At 30.9% G+C, this 19,884-nt stretch overlaps 1 protein-coding gene across 6 annotated transcripts in view; it reads right to left on the reverse strand.

Moving 5' to 3' along the window:
• Positions 1-15,137, reverse strand: part of LOC112593807 — a 29,391-nt gene extending 14,254 nt beyond the window's left edge. For 2 of the 6 annotated variants that reach the window (XM_025338359.1, XM_025338355.1), the window contains exon 1: positions 1,355-2,267. The gene's annotated coding sequence lies outside the window, so the exon portion shown is untranslated. Of the gene's footprint in view, positions 1-1,354; positions 2,276-3,650; positions 3,793-14,903 lie in introns of those variants that run through there. The other 4 variants (XM_025338357.1, XM_025338356.1, XM_025338360.1 and 1 more) reach the window with 4 other exon arrangements.
• Between the last annotated feature and the right edge of the window lie 4,747 nt (positions 15,138-19,884).

The following is a 19,884-nucleotide window of genomic DNA, read 5'->3' on the forward strand; positions in this document are numbered from 1 at the left end:
GTAACAAAAAATCATGTAATCAAATTTAAAGATTTAGAATTAAAGATTACAGGTATTTAATGAAAAATAAATAAATATTAGTTTACATTCCTCGGTACAACCTAACATTATTCACTTGGTCACCTATTTTCATTTTTGTAAGTTTAAATAATATAAAAAAAAGTTTTATTTGTATTTATTATATGCGGGTGTCTAGTGTATTATCTTACCACTTTAATTGGTAATTTTTCATGAGACACATCTTTAAGAGAACATAATTCAATCTGTTGAAAATAATATCATCAATATTTACCAAATATAAATTAATTAGGCACAGATAAAATAGAAGTTCATTATCTAGTTAAGTAGAACATGTTCTAATATAATTAAAAAATGTAAATGTATAAGTCATTACTTTATAAACTTCAATAACTTAGTAAAATTGAATATATGAAGAAACTATAAACATTATTGTATTATATACCTATTTAAACAGAATGCATATTTTTATATAGCTGACTTTTCTTTCGAGCAATAATTTATAATTTAACCACTATCTTTAGCTAATATGAATTACACAATGTAATTGGTACTTTAAATTTTATAACAAACACATATAGACTATAAAAAAATAATAACATCCATCCATAACACAATTCACAATGTTTTAAAAGTGATGTGTATTGACTATAAAAGTATAAAGTACCTATTCAACTAGAATGATACAAAGAAATTATAAACCTAATTAATGTAATTCAAGAGTGAAGAACACCTAAAATCATAAGTTTATATTTGTATTAAGTTTTTGCCTATTTATCTAAATACAAGCCAAAACCTTATTTAGGTTGGTTACATATAAACAAATGCCTCAGTCAAGGCAAAAACATTAATGGCTGTAATGTTTAACGATAACCAAACAGCTATAGAAAAATTGACTGCTCCTCACAAAAGTTTTGACAACATCACTTGTTAGTGTCCTATTCTTTCCTCTACCCCTGCACAGCCTAACAAATATGAGCAGATATAGATAATTAATAGTCATAACTTGGCGACACAAGATTTCTTATTTCATTGTCCATCAAAATATAATTTGCAGTCACACAACAATGTTAATACATGGGTAAACAAGTCAGTAAGTACGAGTTTATATCACACGAGTGCGCAAGTTAGAGATTCTCTAGAAGACTACCACGAGAGAGCACACGAGGGGGCGACACGCGAGTGCGCACAAATAAAGTGGCGACGACGTTAACGCAAATAGAGAAAAATAAAATTCTACCGTTTTGTTGGATGCGGCAAACAAATACACGGCCGTCAGAAATCGAGTGAAAAATAATTAAGTCACTTATTAAAGAGTTAGACTTGAGAGTATTACCTGAGAACCCTCAACGGGCTATTTGCGGGGCGCGGAGTGTTGTGTGTCAGCTTTGGACCGCGCGACCGCCACACCAACAGCAGCAATGAAAAAACAGCGATGACGACGTTATCATCATTTTTCGCGCACCGTTGCCACCGTTATCATTACCGTCGACCCGAAACCATGACTAAGTCACAGCAAACGACGATACGACTTACACGATTGTCGAAGTCAAATTCCAACTTTCAACGCGGGGAGGTTACTGATTGCGGTTGACGGGAGGGGCACCGGAAAAACCTACGTCCTAAGGTGGTCGAGTGCCTGAGGGGGTTGAGGGGATGACGGCACACGGTCCTGTTCTCCGATATGGGACGACGCGGTCGGGGCGTTGAAATCATACGCGGAGTCTGGCGCTGTTACAGCCGTCGCGCGGACGTTAGCGGGGTAGGCACTACGGCGGCGAGGGACGGTTTTATGCGGTGCGGACGATAGAGGCGGCGGTGGCGGACGACAAAACGCCTCGCGGACGGCCGCCGTGGATGTCGGCGTACGTGGACATAACACACACGTTCACTCTCTAACGCACACGCACACGATACACAGCGTCGTTTGGGCTCTCCTTGGCCGTCCGTTGTAACAAAATCACCACGTCGGGAGAATACAACGAAAAAATGTTGTAAAAAAAAATTAAAAAAAAAAAAAAATAAAAAATAAAATTAAGCTTCGCGCACACGCACAAAAACGCACACGCGAACACACATACACATACACACGATACACGAACGGGCGCCGCGCGCGCGCAGGGGGAGAGTACGATGTGCAGTATATTATGTGCGGTGCGGAACGGCCATGCGAACGGGAAACGCGTATATATGAAATAATATATATAATGATACGATGTCGTGCATGCAAGCACGGGCGGAGGAGCCGGGGCCGCGATACGTGGTGGAGTGCGGCGGCGGCGGCGGTGGCAGCAGCGACGACCACGACGACGACGTCGACGGCGGCGGCGGTAACGGTACGTGCGTGCGAGCAGTGCAAAGGGGGTGCGGGCGCGGTGTGCGCGCGCGTGTGTGTGTGTGCGCGCGGCCCGAGGTAGGGGAAAGGACCCGCCTTGACGCGTTGGAACACCGACAAACCGACGACGGAGTACGGACGGTACGCCGTACAATAATAATATAATATAATTAATATTATATTTTATTATGGTATATATTATTACAATAATAGTTTTATATAAAAAAAAAAAAAGTTTCTGTTATTTCCCCTCGCTCCGTGGTGGACATCCCCTGACTGCGTTTCGTGTGGTAAGACTTACACGCGGGATGTGGCTCACGAGTATTATTTTATTTTTCACGATTGTTCGGGCGCACTGGCTATGCAACAAATTCGTCGCGTTTCGAACCCGACGGGCGGCAGCACACGGATCCCACACGTCCGGTCGGCGGGTGCTTGCAAAAACGATACGTCGTGTGGGTTTTTGGATTGCTCAACGTGTCAAAGTACGAGTCGTGCGACGGTGGTGATGGTATCGGGAGGGTGGTAGAGAACTGAGTAGGTTGGTTGGCAAAATAGTCGTTGAGGAGTCCACGTTTATCGTAGATATTTTCTATTAAACGTGGTTCGCGTACGCCCCACGGTCTGGTTAACCTTATTTCGATAATTCCGATTTCCTTCTTCCGATCTCGCTGTGGTAGTGTGGTGACTATATGCATGATGCGCGACACGGCGGATACGTTTTCCGGCCAACCGTATCACTCACACAGTCGGGTAACGCCGCGCGCACGGTTTGGCAACGTTGCCAGCTGCCGAACTCGCGTAGGGGCCGCGGAGGAGAAGTAGGAAGAGGTTGAGAAAAACGATGATAACATCCCAATCGCGCACATTTTAACGCGTACGAAATAAAAAATCTGGTTGAAAAAAATGTGTGCGTGTCTGTAAACATTCGTTACCCCGGCCCGATAATGTATTGACCATCATGATCTTTAATATTATCATCGTGCACAATGTGCATGATATTAGGTTTATGCCAACTGTGAAACGGGTAGGGGGGAAGGATAGGTAATAATTCTTCAATTTATTTCCGTCGTTATTGTTATGGGTGTGAATGGTTATAATGTAGATCGTTTCTGTGAAAAATCGTGTTGCGCAAGTTTTTTAGGGCTATACGAGTAATGACGCTCTTACGATTTTTCATGTATACACAGAAGAGTTTAAAAATTATAAAGATCACAGATTGGTCGGCGAAAGGAAACTTCTATAGTTTTGTTGTAAGGCGTGCGTCGGCATATAACTACTACTTATATCTACTTACACATTCGAGCAGCGGGCACACTGGCGTACATTGGAAAGCGGCGTCCTACATTTGTCCCCCTTCCCGCCACAGCAACAAGACAACCTACCCTTTATTCTTAAGGGAAACGTGTTTCTAGACGCAGCACGAATCACGAACCGACCTGGAATAGAAAAGAAAATGTATGCGAACGTATTTACTGCACGCAGCGTGTGATTTGAGTACAGAGGACCAACAATAATTATAATTGTATAAGCAGTAAGACATTATATTTACGATGGCCTCGGAATTGGAGATTAGATAAGCAAACGGCTGTGTATAGGGTAACAAAATTAAGGCTAGTAATAATATCGATTGTATATTTATTCCATCAATATACTACTAGTCACTAACTTATTTAATAATTTAATGTATTTGTATATTGTTATTAAATAATGTACTTCCATTAAAATATTGGTAATATTTAAACAGTTTCTCGTTAGTATAACTAGTAAAAACTCGTGGTAAGATATATAGATAAAAATAAATTAAATATTGTTTAATATAACCTTAATTATGTATCTAAATATTTATTAAAAATTCATACAAAAATTATCTATAGATAATGAGAGTAGATATGAGTAAATATTTTTATCATGTATAAATCGTATTTGTAATGACGATAGAAAATATTACATACCTACGTACATGACTGAGAATACATCATAGTGAACTCAAAAACGTCATAGTATTTATATAAATTACGCATGTATACGATATTAAATAAGATATTTAATTTTAATATTATGATTTATCAGTTCCTAAGAAGTTGGGTCAACATTAGATTTTAAGATATTACATTATATTTTAATTATATACTTTTACGATTCACAATTTGTAAAAAGAAATTTAAGTCAAATCTATATTATCTTGCGTAGTTTGCGTAGTTTATACCTCATTATTATTCATTTTATTAACGTAAAATACTTAAACTAATTTTACCCATATATATATATATAAATATTTACATTTTCTATTTGTAACAGATAAACTTATCTTTACAATATTACTTTTTTAATAAAATTATAATATTACAATTATTACATATTGTTCAATATTTGCTAATATAAATGGGATTAAATTTCAACTTTAAAAATTTTCAAGTTTTAATCCAAGATTTAATTTTCTTAAACCCTGTACATATGTAATGTGACGAATACAACATTAACATACTAGATACCCAAAACTATACTAATCAGTGTTTAATGATTAATAATATAATTAAAATAATTAACGGAAATAAAAAAAAAAAAAATTATTTTCATATACCATTAAATATTATATAGGACTAAAGTTAATACTAAAAATGTCAATTAAAGTTTCAACAACTATATTAACATGGTCCTTCTTAAATAATTTACTGTATTTAAAAAAGTAATAGTACATTAACAAATTTGTTTACCTATGAAAATCCGAAAAAAATGTGTCAAATATTAATATAAATAAATACGTAATTTTTAATTACTCAAACTATTTTTAATAAAACTATCCTTTTTACATATTTATAATTTGTTATTTTTATATTTACAGTTTAATTTGATTTACTTCTCAATATACCCTTTATAAATATTTTAAGATTGGTATTATATGAACATTACCAGATACATACCATGCATATACTACTAGAGTATTATAATATATCCTAAACACAAATATGCTTAATAAGGTAAATAAAAGGTCATGTGTAAGCAATTTATCAGCATTTTATCTTTGAATATACAAATCCATTTAATTTAATAAGAATTATACTGTTATATGTATATAAATAATGATCATATAATATCAACACAAAAAGAAAATATAAAGAAAACTATGGTACTAACTTACTGAGATTTATGAAGAAACTAGTCTACAACAGTGTGCGGTACATTTAAATATTTAGTCTTTTAAAAATATTATCTTCATTTAACGAATTTTAAACATTCATGAATGACTGACACAAAATAATAGATTATTAAGGTGTATTATTCAATTGAAATGTATACCACATGAGCTAAAAATATTGTTGACTATTAGGTCATAAAATAATATGACTAAAATGTTGATACATAATGTGTAGTATTATGACAATGAACGATAAACGATTTTCAACTTTTCTGTTTATACTTTATGAGAACACCTTGAATTTCAAAGATAATTATTTGCATACTTACTAGTTTGCAAAGTATTGGCAAAATTACTGTCTTACAATAAATGTATAATGTTATTGTAATAATAATTATAATTTAAAATATCATTAGTTTAATGTTTTAATTACTTAACCTTTATACAATTATACATATAAACATAACATAATATGTGTCATCTATAATCGCATATATATGTATTAAAGACATGAACGTATGATCGTATAATGATTGTGTAAGAAAGTAAGCATATATCGTAAATTAAACTTAGCTTATTTCTACCTATCTTTTTATTTAACCACTAAATTTAAATATTGTGATATTATCCCTTTTCACAGTTTGGCGTATACACTATACATGTTATAGTAGAAATCTGCTTAAATACGAAATAAATGATTTTTAAGTGGGTTACATTTTTATTACTCAAGGATACCCTGTGTGGTTAAGTGATAAAGCAAGTACATATAGAAACCTACTTATTAATTTAAAATTAATTTTGATCCAATTGATAAAAGTCTTTAATACTTAAATTTAACTGTTGAATTGTTTAATCATTTTTAGTATTCCTGAAATGTTTTAAAGTTTATCAACAAGAAATTTAAACACCTAGTTATTAAAAAAATTATACATTAAATACTATTCATCCAGAAAGCTCTTATATATAATTAATGTCACTAATTAAGATAAGTCAGCAAAACTTAGTTGTAAAAAAAAAACTACCGATTAAAATTTTTTTATATAATCGCAAACTATGATGATGACTTGGATTGGTCTGTAATTTTTCATAATAATAAAATTACAAGTATCTATTTCCATTTAAAATTAATAACGTTAAATATTTTTTTTGTTTTTTAATTTTATAAGAAATTTACAATCTGTTCTTAACTAGAACAATAAGCAAATGTGTATAGAGTAATTTACAAATGAATTTTTTGAGGGAAGAAGCCACCCATTAGTGACACTACAGTTTTAAGTTGAGCTAATTTTAAATTTGAGATAGAAGGTCGCGACACCATCTTCGCTTAAGCCGTCTAGGGGGATTACCTGAAATGGACAAGGTAGATAGTTTATTAATAAGAGGATTAGAATGAAGAGGTAGTTTGGTGTGAAATCTTTTGTAGTAGCATTTTGCTTCACCAAGTACTGTTGCTATTTTTAGATCATTATGGAGTGTAATGTTAAATATACAATTGCAACGTGCAATAAATTAATATATTAGATATATAATTTTTCTAAAAATAAGCTTGCTTCAATTACAACAGAGAATATATTGTCAATATATTACTATATTGTTGTATAATTATATTATGAACTAATCTATACTGTACAATTTTACTGAAGTTTACGGATATATATGATAATATAATATTTAAAAAATTACCATTATTCGATTTTGATTAATTCAACGGTTACTAAATAATATATATTGTGTATAAATGGTAATTTATAAGGGTCAACATTTAAAAGTAAAAATAACTGGTAGTTTATAAAATAATCAGGAAAACTATGAGAAAAAAAATGGAAAAATGAATTAATAAATAGTTAATTTTTAATAAATTTATACTCATTTTAAATTAAAATTAATACCAAACATATTTTGTATATAGTATACATACTGATCTATTGCAGTAAGTCTATATAATGTATGATATCTTTGTATATGAAAATTATAGTGTGTTTTTAATAACTGGTAATCTTAGAAACTATAACTGAATCAATTTGCACTAAATTTTACGCACAATTCCTTGAGACTTGAAGAGTGCTTATAACTACGGTTTTATGTTTACATATACATAGTTCCCATTGGTTATAGAAATTAAAAAGACTCTTATAATATATATATATTATAAAGATATAAATTAATGTTTGTTTGTAGTTTATTTATTTAAAATTAACTTGACCGATATTGACGAAAATTTTAGATTCTTTCTATAAATTATCAGAAAAATGTAAGAAATAATCTCAACCACGTTAAAAAATTTACCAAGTGCCATATCGCATCTTTATTTAATTAGTTCAATGAACACTCCAATTTTCTCGTGAACTGAAGCAGGTACATTAAATCGGGGCTACATCTATATAGAACTGTATTTTATTCTTGTTCATATTTTCCCTAGTAAAATTGAGTTATACAACTAGTAGTATTATATAATAGGAATATGCAATATTTTTGAAAAATTAGTTCAACCTACTTATTGCATTACTAAGAGTAATATTATAAGTATATTTTAAAATATTTTTAGAAGCAAAGGTTTAAGCACAGTATCTATTAAAAGTTATGTATACTTCGTATGCAATAATTTATTATTGAGATCTAATTTAACACCTACATTAAAAAGTACAACGACAACCTATAACTCATCTTTGATGAGAACCTATACTTGTTATTTGTTAAACAAATACTAATTTTAAGAAACGGTTTAAAGATATATATTGCGTATATTAGCATTATTGAATACAAATTATATTTCGAATAGTTTAATCAGGTTTAATAAGTTAAATATTAAACAGACGATATTTATTATTTTTTTAATTTAGTATCTTTAGATAGTCGAGTTAAATATTTTTTTCTAATTGATATAATAAATTATTTTCCATTTATATACTTATATACAATATACATTATACAAGCTATACATAATATAGATTTTTAAATCTAATACAGTGGGTGCATTGATTTATTTTTTGAGGGGAGGGATAAATTGTTATAGAGGGGAATTTTGATTAGGATTCCTCTTAATAGTTTGGAAAAATTATGATATATAAAGTTGTTAAATTTGAGCAGCAATCGAATTGCAATTTTTAAATGTACCAGAAATATTAGTAAAGAAGGCAGAAATATTTGTATCTTGGCATTCTCTGGCTAACGGCTATATAATAATATATACCTACATATTAATGTATTATACTTTAACTAAAATTTATGTTTTTTTTAATAAATATTTTAATTTATTAATTTGTAATAGCTATATATTATTGTTTGATGGATTTCTTAAAATAGTTCAATAACATTATACAGACATTAATGTTGACGTTGTAATATATATATATAAAATATATTTAATATTTGTTTTATACCCGTAGAAAGAAACAGGCAAATATATAAAATAAATACTATACTATAATATTAATCAATAATACTACTATTAAAGTATTACCAGGTAACAAATATAAATTATAACAAGTATCCAACGGTCAGTGGTGTCAGTCCTAAATAAATAATAATAGTATATACAAATAAAATATAATATTGTATAATAAACAATATTAATATAAATTCTAAATTATTAAAAATTTTATATTTGAGATTATTTTCGTTAATATTCATAATGTTAAAATAAATAACAATATATTAAAATACCAGAAGAAAAACATTTATTTATTTAGTGAAGTGTCTAATTGTTTATATTTCTATTAAAATTTATAATAATAGTGTTTAACTAAAATAATAAAATTGTTTTAGTTTGACTATAATGTGTACAACTCAAAGGTTGATCTCCACATAATTCTTTAATTTCTTGTCGTATATGATTAACTGTCGATATAGAAAAACATTTTATACGTTGGTAAAACTACCATATAATCATAGGGCCGGATTAAGAGGACGCTAATTACACATTCTTTGTATTGTTTTAAATACACTTATACACATTTTAAATTATTATATACATGACTAAAAATATTAAACATACGTATAAATTGTTTAAAAAATTAAATATAAATAAAAAAAGTTTATAGAACTGATATTACTTAATTAAGATAATAAATAAAATATTAAAATAGTATTGAAGATTTTGAAATCGGAATGTATATTTTGTAAGTTATACTGCTATAAATTGTATTATTATACGTATGTGTAAACTAAAGGTCCTAATGAAGGCAATTTATATTTAGGGATAAAATAAAAATATTTTCAGCGTTTTTTATACTAATCACTAGTAGAAAATTAGTATTTTCAAAGTTTACGATTATCTAAAAAATATTTTATAAAATTATTTGATTTTGGTTTTATTTAGTTATTATAATTTTTATTTTTAAGTTAGTTTTAACTTTTTTAAATTATAGCTATCTTTTTTTAAATTTATTTAACTAAGAAATATTTTTTTCTCAAAATGTTGTCGTATCTATGCATAAAAAATTGAACTAGTAATCAATTACTAATAAACATTTATAAAGTTTATATGAGTGCAATGGAGTAATGTATGGTTTAATCTTTTGATGCACTACAACCAATGGCGTCCTAATCTAATTTTTAGGGGAGGTGTGTTTTTAAGTATAAAACTTACAAAAACCTAAGAATACGTGAAAATTAACTCAATATATGCAATTATAAATTACTAAGTATTAAAATTAAAAATAATATGCTGATATTGCTCCAACGTTCGCTTCCCCTCACAAAAATATATCACTTGACTATAACTACTTCACTCTGCTAATTTAAACTTAAAATATGTGTTTATAAATGATTAACTGTTGGTTCCAAATTTAATATTTATAAATTCGTAAATATTTTAAAATAAGTATGTATGGATGTAGTTAGTCATTTAAATAAAAGTAAGTAATTGAAATCTGATAACGTGACATAATGGAATTTCCCTGTACATTTTCATATTCAATTAATATTTATTGAATTTATTGTATTATATACTGGAGGTTTAGTTTACTCACACTGTTGAAGAATGATAAAAATCATGTACAAACAAGTCATGGAAAAAAGACGAAATATAATATCAATTATCATAGTAATATATAGTTGTCAGGTCGTTTTGAAATATTTTCAATATTCAGTTTATTGCGTTTATTGTTGTGTACGATTTTTAAAGAATAGTAAACATATTTTTAAGAATCAAATTACATCTTTACATCCTTACGACCTACTATTTAGTATAAATTAATATCCACATTTCAAAAATTTCTATCAATTTATTATTATTTACCATAATATTAAATGTTATGTAATCATGGTTGCATATAACATGAAAAATGTCTGTATAAAAGGATTGTACTTGTGATCACACTTGAGTAGAAGTAGCCATTTTATAAGAATTGATGGCAAACATCAAAATATTTGATTAAGTATTAATTTTAAGAACAAGATAGGAAAGTTTTCAAATTATTGGGTTACTGCACACAAAATTAAATTAGCTCAGCAAAGTTAGGGTATTTTGAATATAAAAAAAAATTAAATAAATATTAAATTAGTTATTAAAAATAAGTGGATAAAGAACATCGAAATAAATAATAATCCAGCGTGGTTTTAAAATCTGGTGTCATCGACAAGTGCAGACATTTTCTCATCGGACTGGTTAGGGAAACTTGTTTTAAAAATCTACATATGTACATACGTGAGGGATAGTGAGGAATATCAAAAATAATAATAATGTATAATTTTATAAAATTAATATGCAGGACAAACAAATTAGAATAACACGTTAGTCTTATACTCTTATATTAATTTATCAACGGAAACATGCGAAGAAGTAGACGCGGTGTACCTCCGACGCAGTAATACAGTAATAATGACCTAAATCGTTTGTCCAACATTAAATAGTAGCTGACAATAATAACGCGTATCGGTCGATCAACTACCGCCATGCAAAGCGAACTCTAAGGTGAACGTTGACGGTGATGAATGGTGGGTAAAGCGTCAACAGACACACGAAACCTGTATGGTGGTTACGCCAAAAAGACAGATCATAATCATGTGGGACCATCGACGTCCTATTAAGTGTTGCTAATAATTATGAAATACCCGGGTTTAAGTGTTGTCCAAGTATTTAAAATAAATGATCACGTCTTCAAAGTACCGAAAAATAGCGGAAAAGTGCGACAAACGTTCATCGCTCGTGGGCGCCTCCATTGTCGGATGGGAAAACAAATTATTTCGACGGTCCAGCGATACAAAGGACACGACCGAATTTAGCCGATCCAGTTAAATTCAATCGCGCGGTACATAACACACGTTATATTAAACCAGACGAGTGAATTACGACAACGGTGTTGATGATGATAATAATAATAATAATATTAATAGTGTAACATTATTAGCAAGATTGACGACCGCGACCTTGTCGTCGTGTGTAGTCTTTCTCCTTGACATAGTACCTATGGTACACCCAGCTATGGTAGCGGACATGATATCGCTCTGCTCGTCGGGCGAACCCAAACGCGAGAAGTGGCAACGACGTTACAACAATCATTGTCGCTCGCGGGAATATGTTATGATTAAAATATTATTAATAGTGGAAAACGTTAATTATTTGTTGTTTTTTTTTTTTATTTGTTACAAACCGTACGTTTTGTTTAATCACAGAGACGGTGGTGGCGGCGGCAATGAACGACGATGGCGACGACGACGACCAAGAGCAAGATCTAAACTATACGTATAACCTTGAAAATCACACTCAGTTATTAAACGTATATACTTTACGATATGCGCACACTCACACATATACACACACCAATAGTCGCGCATTCCACCAAAAGTCTTCGAACGGCGGTCGGTAAGTTATTCATTTGCAACATGGGCAGCGCGAAATGTAGGCGGCACACAACGGTTCGCAGTGCATTGTGTTATTGGCGGTACATTTCACTATCATCGATCTTGCGTGGCAGTAAATAATTGTATGCCGTGGACGATAATTGTTATATAAATATGTAAATACTAATATATGCATATATTACATTTCACAAATCAGAATACCATTATCGGCGGCGCAATGATAAGCCACCACACACGGTAGTTGTTGTAGAAGTAGTAGTAAAATTTAGCAATATTAGTATAGTAGTATACCGTATTACCGTGTACGTCGATACGTCATTTGTACATTTTAACCGCACACACGCACACATACATTAAAAGTATTTTAACAAAGACTACGTATTTGGCATGACGACGTTGCGACAGCGAAACGATAGAGAGCGCTGGTCATCTACGAATATACTGTTCGTACACCTTGCGTACACGTCGCCACCGCCGATGCCGTCACCACGGTCGGCTAAAAATATTACGTCTAATTGGTTTTTAATCGTCGTAAAAGCGCGAGACTTGTTCGTGTGGTTAAGACTGGTCCGTCAGCGCGCGGTTGTTGAGGTTACCGCGGGCGCGAGAGTCGAACGAGTTGCGGGACGCTGCAATCGATGCCACCCCGCTTGCAATTTTTTAACCTGATACTCTGATGAGTACCTAGTACCTACACGCAATTAACGCGCACGACGAGTCCGAGCGAAACGCGGAAAACGTACCGTATAATAATAATTAAAGTAAAACATATTATCATAGACAAGTAGACAACGACATGGCAAAGTGGGTTATCCGATACGATAACACCGCTGGAACGAGAGAAATATTCTCGTGTGCCAATAAACGGAGTGGGTGGAATAAAGCGGAAAAGGTTCGCGCGTACTGTTATTTGACGTTGTTGTTATTAGTTTTCCCAGATTGCTTTGAACGCGTTATCGTTAAAGAGATGTCGCTAGACGGATTTCTCCGACGATGACGGTGAAATCCAAAAGTAGACTGGCGATCAACCGCTGAGAAAATCATCATCGTCTTGAGCACATCTGCGCGGCAAGGACAACGATTATTATTTATTATATATAATATTACATAATACGCGTGGAATCAGAAACTCCCGTCAGCCAGATGAAGTCGATAAAATGACGGATGACGGTTTATCATAGATTCACGTTATTAATTATTCATTCATTGGTCAGTGTGCGCGATATTTGCCGAATATCGTGTCGAGTAGCGCGGGGCAAACGATGACTTTGCCGTGGCGGTGTGGGTGCATAATATGTACCGTGCGCGGCGGTGGTGGTGACGTAAGCCTCATCCGCGACGCCCCGAAGTAATCTCAGAGCACGCGCATGCACGCACGCACACTTTCGTCATATTTTTAAAATTAATAAATGAATTTTCGTGCGTGCGCACAGAAAAATTAAAAAATTAATATTCGTGGCCGGACAAATAGAACGATCGGCGGCGAGGGGTGCGAGATCGAAATCGAAGAGGGATGGATAAAGCGACGAAAGAGAGTGACAGAGAGAGTGAGAGAAAAGTTTTGAAAAATTTTTGGAAACTCGGGAAATATAATTAGATTTTGCAGATGAATTCGGACAAACGGTTAGATCAAATTCATTCAGTCATAATATATATATTATACACGGCGATTAGGCACCGATGGTCATCGTGGTCACCGTAAACTTGGTGTCAACGACACTGGGAAGTTTCGATACGATTGCCAAAGAGGGACATGCGCGTGTCGACATACCGTACATACACGTAGTTTTTCTAGAAATTTAAAAGAACGACCATTGTGCAGACGTAAATTATAGTACGAAAACTGAACACTGACACACACACACATACAAACGACATATATTATAAATTTATAAATTTAGAGGCATTTAGACGACTTACGAGTATGACGGGTGGGAACGAGCGCGTGTGTAGATACCATACATGGTACACATGTATAGGTATCGACCCCGTCGTTGAACTCGTAACCCATACCCACCGCTTTGTCGTCGTCATAAGACAGGACGTCGCCGACGGTAACCAATAATATATGCACAACAAACGATATCTGTTTATACTATGTTAAAATATCGATAACATTGATATGTGGTAATAGACAATAGACAGTCAGTGGTGTGAACTGTGAAGAGATAAAACTACAAATCCGATAAATCGCGGAGTTGACGACGGATTTATTTGAGTTTAACGGTTAAACCTTCCTACCCAAAGTTTTCCCTACCCCCCGACCAGTTTCGCGAGCGCCATATCCAACTCCACCACCGCGGCGATCTACCCTTTGATTTTATTCGGTGCCTCCTGCACGGGTAAACCACACTTGGACTGTGTATAGTGTGTATTGAATATGCAGTTGTTGTAGGTATTACAATTACGAGCGTTACCTTATACTAACGTTGCATGATGTCGTATGATATCATTGATATCCACATCACAATATAGACACATACAATCGTGTGAACGTTATAATCATTATAATAATATTATCATTACCGGGATACGGTAACCCGTAATGTGTATATACATAATATTATAATATAATATGTTATATATTATTATTAGTGTTATACTTACGACAAGCGCGACGATGATGACGGCGTGTGCGATAGGGGGGAGAGAGTAAAAAAAAAACTGCGTGATGACGACGACCCCCCTGGCGAAATGTGAGCAGCGTACTCAACCACGGCTGTCGGTCGACAATGACGCCGAACTCGTTGCCGCGACGCGCACACAAAAACGTGAGAGCTGGTTGAACAGCAATGGCTTCCCTCGCGCGCTCGGGTCGGTGGCGGTGTCGATGACGACTGGCATTGGCGGCGGCTGAAGTGGTGTTGCAGCAGCGGAGGAGGGCGCGCGCGTGTACCATCCGTGTTGGTTGCCTTCGACAACACTGCAGAGACATCTGCCGGACGGGCTTGGGAGGTCAGTCTGAACGGTAGATAGCGTCAAAGTCATCTTCTATCCGTTGCCCGGCTATACCGAAGTTGACCAATCAAAATGATCTTTCGGGCTACTTTGGAAATGCATTATAATCCCGTGGGTAGCACACAAAATAATACAATATACTATGGGTACCCCCCCCCCCCGGATATTCATGATATGCTCCTATTAGATTTGGAACCAATACAAAAAAATAAAATTAACATATTTAGTAAAAATCTAAATAGATCACGTGGTCTGTGAAATTATCACAAGTCGGGCCGCGAACTACGAATTAAACACCCCTGGGCTGGATCAATAATTGCATCGTGGATTGTTTGTTAACAATTTTATTTTATTATGAATTATAATATTTTATTCCTACGATTTTAACGTGAAGAATGCAACCTTTATCATTTCATATCGATAAAGTAAAGGATGCAACGAATAAATATTTATAAAACCTTTATTTATATTGTATGTTTATTTTTATAAAAATTACAACTAAAATATTGTAGTACAATAAATTAATTTGCATTATTTTGCAATTTTCATGTTTGATATTTAAATTACTTTATTTTTGGAAAATAAGTTAAGCGCTTAAATTTTTATGAAACCAGTTTACAATAATATCATGACATGCCCTTTGGAAAACACTGGACTAAAGATAAAATTTTAACTCTGCAGAGTGTGAAATATTATTCATAATATAAACAGTATGAAACTACGATGAAAATCGTATTTATATAGTTAAAACATAGACTTCATACTTATACATTTTATTATAAATCGAAGAATTAATTTAGTTTACTATGACATTACCAAATGTATACATGTACATAATTATATGATGTAAATTGTAAACTGCAAAACAATGTCTAAATAACAGTAATGGAAGTAGCGTATAAAACTATTGCTACTTGTTCCGAAGAAGAACTTGAAAATAATAATATAACCAAAATGCATCTTACCATTCAGTGCGTAATTCTCAAAAACAACTTACGGACTGAAAACTGTCGATGATTTTTAGAAGCATTCGTGCAAAGTTCGTTTTACTAAAAGCTACGTAGTCATTGCAATACATGATGAAAAAACTGTATAAAGCAGAGGTCGGTAACTTTTTTGGTGTCAAGGGCCAAAAAATAGTAAAAATAATTTTCACAGGTCATATTTTACAGTTTACATTTTAAACAAAATTTAACTTAATTGATTTAAGTTTCATCACTAATTAGTATCTATATTAATTTAACGTGGTATATATTAACAAAGTTAGATTATTAACTAACATAATATGATATTCCATATTTTATATCAATTATAAATTGTAATCGCGGGCCGCATAAAATCGCTACACGGGTTGCATGTGGTCAGCAACCAATTAATAAAAAATCAAGACACTGATCTGAAAATCAGAAATGCATGTTGAAAAGTGTTATCGACAATTAATGTTAAATCATATTATAATACAGTGTAATAAACTGTTTTACAGATTACTGGAATATTATTATTACTTACTAGTTACAAATAATTATTATTTATTTATATTATAATAATATCATACTATATAAATAGGTATTATACATTTATTTTATCTAATTATTGAATAATGACCCTAAATTGCCTATCTAAAGCGCCGTCTTTAAATTTATATATGTCGTAAAAGTTCGAATATTGACGATAAACACTAAGTGATATGTTCCTTATAATGATATTTCAGGCATGATGCCAGCAGCAAAATACATTTATAGCAGGGTCATCTGAATATTTTCTTAACATATTTCTTTTAGTATTGGTGCTTGTACTATCTGGAAAGGTTCATTTGAATGCAGGCTATCTTGAATTAGGTGTACAAAAGAATATATGATTAAAAAATATACCTATGGACAATTTAAACCATTGTGTTTAGTTATGGGGCAATATAATTACTATATAAAAAATTTAAAACGTTATTAACATCAGTAATAAGTAGAACACAGATTAGTCGAATTTTTATGTGATTGTATATTTTTTAATTCTTGTCTATAATTTTGTAAATCGTATTGTAAATTAATTTATAGATTGTATAATTTAAAAAAATTAATATTTCAAATCTTATAAATTTAAAAAGTCTAAAGCCATATTTAAAAAAAATTGTAAGATTTTAGTTTACCAGTCAAGACTAAATTTTATCGTCCTAAGATTATCTATTCTTTATTGCTGTAAATTCGGTTCAAGAAAAATACTGCATATAATAGAAAGATCAGCAGTGAATTTTGATAATTTTCTCCAATACAATTATAATAATTACGCATAATAAAAATTACCTGAATTAGAACTAAGATATGAAAATTCTTTATGAAAAATAATAAATATATCTTAAAGTCAAAAGTAGTAGAAATATCCGGAAAATATTTAAAATTAGAATAAAATAAATTTTAAAATACTTACATAAATAAATATAAATAATTTACTATTGACAAGTGATAACTATTTTATGTAGATTAAATAACTGAAGATTTATCTGTTTAAAATATAAAATTTAAAAAGATATATTAATCAAATAGATTATAGATTCATAATATAATTGTTGATAAATTCAATGAATGTACATTTATAAAAATGAATATTTTTTAAATTACAAATATTACAATATTTTGATAAACCTAAAACATCGGCCGATCATAGATTAGTCCTACATAGTACTTACCAATTAATAAAATGAAGTAAAATAAAACATTTCCGAAACGCAATATTATATTATTAGGGGGTTATATTTTTTTAAATAAAAACGAGTACATTTTATATCAACGATTGGTTGAACATTTGAATTAAGTAAATAATGCGTTAATAGAAAATAATAGTATATTTTCTTAAATAGCCAAAATGCATTCATAATGCTATAAATATTTTAAGTTATAAGTAGTGATATTTGCATGAATCTTAATTTGATTTGTAGAATATATACCTCTATTTGCTATTTAAATCGCACTGATTATATAAATATAACATACCAATTACTAAAATCACTTGTTAGAATTTTTTTTTTTACAATTGCAAAAATTGGTAAAATCAATTAATTTCTGCTTAAAATGATCTAACAGTTCAGATCACGATTAAAAGAAAATTGTTTACAATCATAGTTAGATATTAATATATTATAACAATCTTAATGCTAATAAAAGTTATTATAAATTATTGCATTATTCTGTAGGATTGATCGTGAAGGATTGGAATATAAATATATTATTTAATTTACAATTTTAATTTTATATTTATTATACGAGGCAAAAATTTTACTTACTATAAAATAGTAATACAAAACAGCCAAAATATACATATATTTAGTATATATATTAAATAGGTGCTTAAACATAATAAACTGAACATTTATAAATAATTAAATTCTGTTTAAAAACATAAATAAGTAAAGCTTTTACTATAAAAAAATTGTGGAACATAAAAAAAAAAACAATCGAATTAATAAAAATTGAATTATACAACAAAAACGCTTTTGTAGGGGAGGGGGTGAGTCAGTAAATATTTTGTTTTTTTTTTTTTTTTATATAGAAAGGAACTATAAAATAAATAAAAATCCTAATAATTGAATAATTATGAGAATAAATACCAATCTTACTATTACTACTTAATAAATGAAAATATTCAATATTATTATTAAGAAGATAATTAATAAATAAAAATTCAGATAATTTACGTTTAATTACCCATGGAAGAATTATAAAAATATAGTAGGTATTTGGATTAATGAAAATAAGTCACTGAGAATAGGTAATTTTAAACGTAAATTAATTGACTTTAAGAATTTATACTGATTAATTGTCAACCAGTTTACTAGTTGAATGTTGACCCCGTATTAATGATATAAGCTCTGTATTAGGTCTAACAAGAGAAAAATATAGTATTATTAGTGTATTGACGTTTTTAAATTTCTTAGTATTCCTTAATATAATATTAAGCATTTCAAATGCTTTAATTATAAATATATTAGTATTAATAGTGAAAGATAAATTACTGTGGTAAAGAGAATAATATCCAAATCTTTAAATGATTCAATTCGATTAATAATACTTAATTACTTACGATGTTATTAGTTTTATGATTAAAAATTATAGGATAGTTATTTTTATCGAAATATAAGCCATTGTATTTGTTAATAACTACTGGTAATATAAGTTTTGGTGATACTACAAACTAAATGTACTCGTATCTAGATTTGCTTGAAAATGAATTGCGTCATCTTGATTTTTTATAATTTAATACAATTTAAAATCATTGGCAAAACATTAATATATTAACTGAAGAATTAAAAATAGATGACATCATTTATGTACAAGTTAAACAATAAAAGATCTAGGTATTGAGTCCTGGGGTATATTAGAATTTATTGGAAAAAATGTTGGTGGGGAATATGAAAAATTAACAAATTGACATCTATCCGTTAGACAGGAAGTTAACTAACTAAGAAAATTACCATTTAGACCATATTTTTCTAACTTATATATTATGAGCATTTCATGGTTCACTCTGTCAAAAACTGAATTGATCTAGAGAAGAGGTGAAGTATAAATATAATATGTCTACGTGTCTTTATATTAATCGGTCAGGATGATAATAGCAGCGCACTCTATACATATATTTA

This window comes from Melanaphis sacchari, unplaced genomic scaffold, assembly GCF_002803265.2.
Source record: "Melanaphis sacchari strain LSU unplaced genomic scaffold, SCAv2.0 Contig20_pilon_pilon, whole genome shotgun sequence".
NCBI classification, from domain to species: domain Eukaryota; kingdom Metazoa; phylum Arthropoda; class Insecta; order Hemiptera; family Aphididae; genus Melanaphis; species Melanaphis sacchari.